Raw genomic sequence first — 9,704 nt, 5'->3', positions numbered from 1 at the left:
AAAATCCTCCCAAGGAAAAGGCTGATTGGGAGTTGGCATGGCAACTGTCAACAGGACCCAACCTTTCCCATTTTAGAAAATTCAAATAAATCTAAGAGCTGGAAGTAGAGTGCCAGAATGATCTGAATACCTAAAAGATGAGAAGATAGCAGAAGTGCTGTTTAATTAAAGAAGATACAATCAGAAAACAGTAGAAGGATGGTGTTAGCAAAGAGCTAAAGAGGCCTTCATTCTTTCGTCTAGCGGAAGCAGAATATCAGATGGCTGAGATGGGGACTGAGGCAGCCTCGTGGGGATGAGGGCATTGTGCTGGGCTGGGCAGCCTTCCAGCCCCGAGGTGGACCAAGGGTACAGGCCGCACAGGTGGAATTAGAGCACTGCCCACAAATCAATTAAACTATTTTATAATTAAGGGAAAATGGTCTCTAAGGAGCACTGCCTCCAGGAAAGGGATTTGGAGTAAGACCAATAATAAAATTAACTGGACCTCGATCTGAGCCACAACGCTACGTGGCAGTGTTAGCTGCGTCATCAGCTTCTTTCTCAAGAGAAAACCTGAGCCCCATTCGCATGAAGGCATGTAGGGCTCTTCCCAGACTGCCAATCAGATGACACGTTCAGATGACATTAATCATAAGGCAAGAGGCACTACTAAAACTTCTCCCCACACCCCATTAACATAGTCAAAAGGTGATATAAGATCCAGCCTCAAGGTGCTTGAAATTCATTTGGAAGAGATAAGCCTAGGATATACGCGGACAATACTTTAGAATATTTATTAAGCAATAAATAACTAGCTGCAGGTGGACACTCTCTAGATTCTACAGTCTAGTTGAATCTCATTACAGCCATTTAGATCCCTGCATAAGAACTTTAGCAGGTATCGTTCCAGATTGAGGAAGAGACAGACATTGCCAAATATATGCCTTGACGATACTTTCCTAAAATGGAAATGTCTTTATTGCCCTTACTGATTAAGAAAGAAGATTGAGAGCAACTTAAATATGCATTATCTGGGTCTTCTTATATAAATATGACACTTTTTTTTTTTTCTGTTTTTAAACTAGAGAATGAGGAAGCTTACGTTGTTCCGATACAGAAAGATCTCTGTAGGACTCGGTGTCCAAATAGGAGAGTAGAAACCACTGTATATACTTCAAGCAGAGAAGGTTGCAGTGACGGGAACTGGTTAAAAACTGCCGGAAGGGCTAGGAGCAGAGAAGGAAGGCGGCTGTAGCCTAAAGAATGGGAAGCTGCCACTGTCCCTCGGCTGCATCCTATGAGTGGCTACTTACTGCCAATGTTGCTGAAACCACCCCCAGGCTTGTGGAGCTTGTAGCACAAGCAGTCAAGCCCAGCAGCACAATCTTGCTGCTGCCAGTAGCCGGGGAAATGGTTAAGCTCCTTCTCTCACACTGGGACCTACTACCTATGCCTCCCATTGGAAGAACCTAACATGAAATCGGCCAGAAGAGTGAGTCTGGAAAAGGGGATGGAGAGTATCTAGAAGGATGAATTCGGACCTAACAGCCAAGAGACACAATCTGGTATATCCATTCTTTTGCTACTCAGATCCACACATTCCACTGTATCCACCCAACGTCATACTTCCACGTCATATAAATGAATGTAGGCTCACTCTGTCCCCAAAAGGGGGGTAACACAGAGTGGCACCGCTATAAGGAGGCAGCCTCAGCCACTGTATTGAGCTCTGGGTGATGTCAGTTCTTCTCTTTTAGTCACCATAGCACCTTGGATATTCCTTAACCTAAAGACTAAATTGTAAATTTAACCACCAACGACACTCAGTGTTATGCTTAACAAGCAAAGAAGAAATTGCAGAGTTGCAAAAGTTCTTGTTTTTGTAACTGGTAACAAAACTAGTTGATTGATAATGATAATAGTTGAATAATAATCGTTAATGAGCTTCTTCCAGTGTCTAACCCATGTTCCATTTGCCTTTAACCAACACTTCAGTTGTTTGGGGTTCCTTCCTGGCAAGATGATTTAAACCTTCCTTTCTAAGGAGTGTGACTATTCCAATAACGTTTTTTTCCACAATGGAAAGAGTTCAATGTAATAAACTTGCTACTAGGTGGCTGGCTGGTCCCCCGGGGGAATGATGCCCCATCAGGGCTCAGCATTAGTCTCTGCTGTCAGCAGCTTAGGCATCCAGCAGTGACAACAGCCAGAGCAGCCTTGCGGAGGGGAAGTCCATATTGTTGAGCCCACACGTGACTTGGCTTCCTGCCACAATGGCCACATCCTACGTGAGCCTACTGAGCAAGCCTCAGGGTGGCTGGGAAAGGGGCTGCCTGACATCCACAAAATGGGCATCCCGTCCAGTTGGTTACTGAGAGCCTCATCCCGGATGCCCTACGGTGAGCATTCACATAGGAGGGTGGCCATATTTAGAGATTCATCTGCAAACGTCTTCCTCAGACTCCTGGGGCACCAATATACCAAACCACTAGTCACCCACGAATTGGCATGTACCCCTACTCTGGCCATCTCTGCATCCAGACAAAGTGGACAACTGCTCAGGGCTCATCCTTGACAGAACTCTTACCGCATTCATGCTTGGGGCTATAATGCTTCCACAGTCCACATCTATCTGATGCCTTCAAATTGTAAGGGACCATCTGTGAACCTGGTCCAAACAGTTTCTTCCTCCACCATCTGTCAATCCCAAAAGGACAAAGGTGTGGGTTGAGGGAGACTTACAGTGCAGCAAGAGGAGATGCTATGGGAATAGGAGCTGCCTGCTCATGGAGCTCACCTGCACATTCAGGACCTGCTCAACTCCAGTCTGGTGTACACTACCTACACTGGATGACAATTGCTGCCGTGTACGCCAACCGTATGGCTTGGTAGATCAGTGTATTGCTGCAAAACAACTTATCCCCAAACTTAGCAACAAGCATTCATTATCTCTCATGGTTTCTGAGAGTCAGGAATCCAGGAATAGCTTAGTTAGAAAGATATGGCTTGGGGGTCTCTCACGAGGTTGCAGTTAAGTGTCAGCCAGTGCTTTACTCACCTCGAGGCTTACCTAGACATGCTCTAGGCCAGGGATTCTCAAGTGACAGCAGTTTTGCTCCCCCTAGGATATCTGGCGATGTCTGTAGAGCTTTCTGGATGTCACAACCGGACGTAGAGGCCAGGGATGCTGCTAAACAACATCCTACAATTCGCAGATGGCCTCCCACATTGAAGAATTATTTGTCCCCCAAATGTCAACACTGCTGATGTTGAGAAACGCTGCTAGGGAGGCTCTTTTTGCTCTGGTCCCCACACAAAACTTGGCAGCTTTGTGGATTACTCAAATGTTGCTTTGAACAATACACTCAGAAAGAGGCTATGTTATCTCAAAAATCAAGAGATAGAGAACACTGTAGCTCTTTCTCAGTGGTAGGTGGTACAAAGTATAGCAACCTGCCCTTCTATTTGGAGAGGAAATGCCAACATTTCTCAGACCACTGGACCCCTTAGAAACTTCACTGAGGTAGTAGGCCTTTGACTTTTCTTGGAGTTTCTCTCCCACCTTCTGGCCTACATATGTCTTATTAAGGCATTGAGAGTATGTGCTGCTTCCTGCTTACCATGTCAATAACGTAATATATTAGCATGGTGTTCTGGGGAATATCAAGATGATCAAGGCCCCTGCAGACTAGATCTTGTCAGACAGCGGAAGAGTCACTGAGGTCTGAGGTAAGACAGGGAGGGTGTTTTGCTGATCCTGCTAATTGGGAGCAAACTCCATCTGGGGATCTTTGCTCATTTGGTATTGAGGAAGAAAAAGCAACTGCCAGATCAATAGCTGCCTTCAAAGTACCAGAAGCACTGTTGTGTTATCCAGTAAAGAGACTACATCTGGTCTGGTACCTGAATGATTCTATAAGAATCCATAGTCATTCTCCAATAACCATCTTCCTTCTGTCATGCCAAACAGATAAGTTAAATGAGGATGTGGTGGAACAAACCCCGTATTGTTCAAATATTAGATGGAAATACTAATCTCTGCAATTCTCCCAGGGATGTGGTATTGTTTTTAGTTTACTCTTAGGTAAGAAGAGGAAATTCCAGGTGGCTTCTGCATGGTCCTGCCTACCATAATAAGGCTCATCACCCAGGTCAGGGAATCAATACAGGACTTCTTTTAGTTGCTGAGGACACCTATTACAGCTCTATTCAGGGATGGGAAAATAACCATAGTGGGGGTGAGCAGACCCACTGTGAGGCAGCCACACCCCAAAGTTTCATTTATTATTTGATCACCACACGAGACCCCTACCCCCAACGCCTCTCCGTGGTCCAGAGGCATGTTGGAACTTTACAGATTAGCATCGACTCAGAACTAACGTCTAGAAATTTCCCAAAGGCCTGGACAGTCCCCCTTCCTCACTGCAGTTACCCTAGTTAATGGCTGCAGATCTTCCAGAGAAGACTTAAAGGAAGATTTACACTAGGTACTTACAGCAATGTTACAGGGTCCCTCCTAAGGCTTCCCAGCCTCTCCTTCTCTTAAGGTCAGAGTTCTCAGACCTTAGCACGCACAGGACTCAGCTGAAGTGCCTGCTAAAACAAAGACCGCTGGACCCTCCTCCAGAGTGTTTGCGTCCGTAGGGCTGGGGGAGGGTCTGGAAATTTGCATTTCTAACAAATTCCCAGGTGCCCTTGCTGCTGCTACTCCTTGGACCCAGCTGCAAAATCAGTGATCCGGGCATTTCTATGTCTTTCAGCTGATTCAGATCTGAGACTTGGGTGATGAGCTATGACTCTGCATTGAACTCAGGTTTCTAGTCACTGGATCTAGAGATTTCCCAGTTACATAAATCAAGTGATTCCTAGTAGAATTCCGATCTCTTTTGGTCCTAGGGCCACCATGAACAAGGAACAAACATCAAAGATTCTCGTGTGCTGAAATACTCTGCTTGCTGCTGCAGACACTCTGCCCATTACAGTAACTGCACCCACCTTGCAGCTGGCTGTTAAGGGCTGCCACTTGGCTCTGCCCCTCCAGAAGCCTGTCACTGATGGAAATCTAGAAGTCTATTTTAATGAAGGTGTCTTCTTTCATCGGTGGGTTTCTGAAGGATCCCCACATAAGAGAGTTACCTTAAAATATCTGCCGAGTCTGGAGAAGACTGACCACAATGATATCAATCGGGAAAGACCTTTTCCATTCTTCTTACCACTCTGTCTCCCCAGATCTCCATCCTGGAGAAGCCAGAAACTGTGGTTAGCATAATAGGGTAACAAGAGTAGAAGCCCTGCTTGGACAAAAAGAGAAAAAGCTGATCACAACTCCACCCCTACTGCAGGCTTAGAGGATGAGAAGCTTTATCTGCAAAGCAAGGTTTTAATTATTACATGGAATTTAATAACTAAAACGAGTGGGTTTTTGCGATTTAAAGTGACTGACTGCAGATCCATTTGTATTGCTGAAGAGTCACGAGACAACTCAGGGGTCTGCCTGAATTTTCATCTAGGTGATGGTAAAGAAATAGCCCATGGAATGGATTATAGAAGATACTTGGAAATACAAATAATGTTGCTTTGCAATTGAACCTTCTAAGACCTGCTTGTTCAATGTACCAGTTATGATGGCAAATGATGTGGAAACACATAGAGATGGTTATATCTCCATAGAGAAGGTAAGAGATAAGACGGCGTGCTCAGCACAGCCACAGCTTCCCAGGTCCCCAAAGGAGATAGGCAGCTGTGGATGGTACTGTCTTGAGCACTGAGGGTTCCACTGTAGCCTAGAAGTACACTCGTGGGCTTTTATTCCCTCCTGGCCCTGCCTCACATCTGTCTGTTCCCGAGACTCTGCTAACGTGCCTACACACCCTTGGGGTGCAAAACAACCCCTGTGTTTCTGAGTGTTAACTAGGAGATTGGGTGAAATGAAGTGCAATTTCACAGAGTATCACCCAGGAGGCTCAGACTTTAGATCTGCCTGCATTTCATTCCTGAATGTCCCAAAACCATTTCTTGGAAAGTATATCATTTCCCCGCTTTTCAGTAAATGCTAAAACAAGCATTTTAAATAAAGCATTTAAATACACAGATAAGTCCATTTCTGGATTCTGTTCTTTTCTTCCCTTAGATCCCTTAGCTTATGCCTGCATTGGCACCAGAAGAATAGCAAAAAGGCCAGTGGGACTAGAGCAGAGAGAGGAGCAGAGTAATAGGAGATGAGATCAGAGAGGAATGTTCTCAGGGGGTGGGGGGAGAGTCACATTCTGCCTTTAAACTCTGTGAGCCATGGAAAGGTTCTGAGCAGGGGGTGATGTGATTCGATAGGTAATAACAAGATCACTCTGGCTGCTGTGTTGTGCTATGGAGAACAGATGGTGGGGGGCGAGAATGGAAGCGGGAAGTTGTTGAAATAATCCAGGTGAGAGATGGCAGCTGCCTGGACCGGGCTGTTGCAGGTGGAAGTGCCAAGACGTGGACAGAATCTGGATATATTCTGAAGGTAGAGCCAACAAGGTTTCCTAGTGGGTTGGATGTGATGTGTGAACAAGTGGAAGAAAGAAGTTTTAGGGAAATACCACACTTTAGACATGTCTAACTTGAGATCCCTCTGATATGCAAGCAGAGATATCAACTAGGTAGTTCAACACACAAGTTTGTGTTTAGAAGAGAGATCCAGGCCAGATCCAACCAGACAATTTGAGGTCTTTGAGACAGACAAGGTATTTAATGCCATGTGGATAGACTGGATTGCCAAAGGAGAGGCACAGACAGGGATGAGGTCCAAAGACTGGGACCTGGGGCACTCCAGCATCAAGATGTCATGGAGGGACTTCCCTGGTGGCGCAGTGGTTAAGAATCTGCCTACCAGTGCAGGGGACACGGGTTCCATCCCTGGTCCGGGAGGATCCCACATGCTGCGGAGCAACTAAGCCCGTGCACCACAACTACTGAGCCCATGCGCCTAGAGCCCGTGCTCCGCAACAAGAGAAGCCACCACAATGAGAAGTCTGCACACCGCAACGAAGAGTAGACCCCGCTCGCCACAACTAGAGAAAGCCCGCGCACAGCAACGAAGACCAAATGCAGCCATAAATAAATAAATAAACATTTAAAAAAAAGAAAGAAAAGACATCATGGAGATGGGAAGAAACCAACAAAGGAAAGTGAGAAGGAGCAGTTTGTATGGTTGAAGGAGAGAGTGGCATCACTGAAGCCACAAGAAATGGTCCAAGAAAAAAGGATGGATCAACCCTCTCAAAGGCTGCTCACAAGCAGAGCAAGATGAAGACTAAGAATTCACCACTACTGAAGCAGCGGTCATTGGCAACTTGCTGGAAGCAGTTTTGGTAAAGTGGTGAGGCTGAAAGTCCTAACTGGAGAAGATTCAAGAAGACAGGGAACCACTTCCCTGGTAGCGCAGTGGTTGAGAGTCCGCCTGCCGATGCAGGGGACGTGGGTTCGTGCCCCGGTCCGGGAAGATCCCACATGCGGTGGAGCGGCTGGGCCAGTGAGCCATGACCGCTGAGTCTGCGCGTCCGGAGCCTGTGCTCCGCAACGGGAGAGGCCACAGCGGTGAGAGGCCCGCGTACCGCAAAAAAAAAAAAAAAAAAAAGAAGAAGGGAAGAGAAGGATTAGAGACAGTAAGTGTAGACATCATTTTTCTAGTAGTTTTGCCACAAAAGGGAAGCAGACAAATGGGGCTGTAATGGACTGGGCAAGTAGGGTCAATAAATGGTTTTTTTCTTTTAAGATGCAAGAAACAACAGCATGTTCGTATTCCGACTGGAATGATCCAGTAGAGCAGGAGACACTGATGATATAAGAGAGTGAGGAATGAATTGCTAAAACGATGTATGGGCACCCATACAGGCAAACAGGCAGCCTCAAACCCTTCTGGAGATACTGCATACTGGGTCAAGGGTTTTGAAGGGAAATATGGCATTATGTATCAAAATTATAGATGCCCATATTCTTGGACACAGCAGTTTTATTTTCAAGATTCTATTCTGCAGATATTAGCATCTAGGTGCAAGGACACATTTCCACATTATTTATTAAACACTGTATATAATATCAAAAGCCTTGGAAAAAAACTTAAATGTATATGGATAGTGGATGGTTAAATCCATACCTGGAATACCATGCAGCACTGAAAATGAGCTTGATCTATGTGTACTGTTCTGGAAAAACCTCCAAAATTACTTAAGTGAAAAACATCAGGGTACAGAATACATGGTACCTGTGAAAAAAAGCAGAGACTAAGATGATATGCAAAGACAGTTATAAATTGATATCAAACGTATGTTTGTATGTGCATGGAACACTTCTGAGAGGTGTGGACCTACTTCTCACTGGATATCCTTTTCTAATGTTTCAGTTGTTTTTAAGCAGTGTATTTATTATTTTTCATTAAAATTTAATAAAAATAGAAAAAATCTTTGCTAAAAGGAAAAAAGTAAATAAAAAATTCTGTCTATTACTTTATTAATGTACAGGAGATTTTCTTATATAATGTTTAAGGGAGAAATGCCATTATCTTCTAGGTTGTTTTGGAAGGAATGGGGAAAAAAATCCTTTTAAACTGATTTTTACTGAAACAGCAAGGTCTTTACTCAATATTTGCAATACTGGGATATAAATTCTCATTATGTTTATCCAATATAAAAGATTTTTAGTTTCAAATATAATATTTTAAGTCAACTATAATTCAGTTAAGAAAAAAAGATTTTTAGTTCCAAAGTGTATTTCTGTTGGGCTACACAATAGGCATCCCATAAAAACGTTTTGGGTTGAATCAGATCACTAATTAGATGAATGTCAACCGTAAGCATTGGGAAATGGAATTTAAATACAACACATTATTGAGGCTCCCTTCTTTTAAAGGTGAGTTTGTGGGACTTCCCTGGCGGTCCAGTGGTTAAGACTCCGCACTTCCACTGCAGGGGGCGCAGGTTCAATCCCTAGTCAGGGAACTAAGGTCCCGCAAGCCGTGGCACTGCCAAAAAAAATAATAAAAAATATGTAAGGTTTTAAATAAATAAATAAAGGTGAAGTTGTAGGTGTGTATACATGTATGTGTACTTAACATAGATTAGCATTTTTTCTTTTTCTTTTTAGTTTATTGGATAGAACATAAGGGTGCTATGAACTAAACCAGAAAGTTATTTTGATATAATTTAGCAAACCATTTAATTATATCATTAATAATGAGGAAATTATCAATTACGAACAGAAAGGAAAATGAGGTGACCAATCGGCAGTAGCAGAAATTATCCTTGAGGTTGAAGTTTAACAATACACTTATACTGAATTCAGAGGATATTTTAAGCACAAAGGTTCTCATATTAATAGTTCTTAAAAATAAAGAACTATCCATTAGATACTTCTGAAAAGGGAAAGTGGAAATTCATCATTTTTAGTGTGTCAGCCTGGAATCTCTTATTCAGTACTTTCATGAGCCACATTCATATTGAAGACCACACTGATGATCTTGACGGATGACAAGACCTTGAAGTGCCTTCTGAAACATCAGGTAAGACTGCATTCCTTTCTATATTTTTAGTATTAAGCATAATTATTGTAATCAAATCTTTTGAAACCTAGCACTCTATGCCACATAATAGCATCATATATAATAATCTCATTTCCCAACCTTAAGGATATTTTAAGCATTAGGAATTCTCTGCTGTTTGTTTAAGCTTGCATGTTTTTTCTTTCCC

This window comes from Lipotes vexillifer, unplaced genomic scaffold (genome assembly GCF_000442215.2).
Source record: "Lipotes vexillifer unplaced genomic scaffold, Lipotes_vexillifer_v1.1 scaffold150, whole genome shotgun sequence".
In the NCBI taxonomy this organism is placed as follows: Eukaryota; Metazoa; Chordata; class Mammalia; order Artiodactyla; family Lipotidae; genus Lipotes; species Lipotes vexillifer.
The sequence above is the reverse complement of the archived record's forward strand: the minus strand, read 5'-3'. Positions refer to the sequence as shown.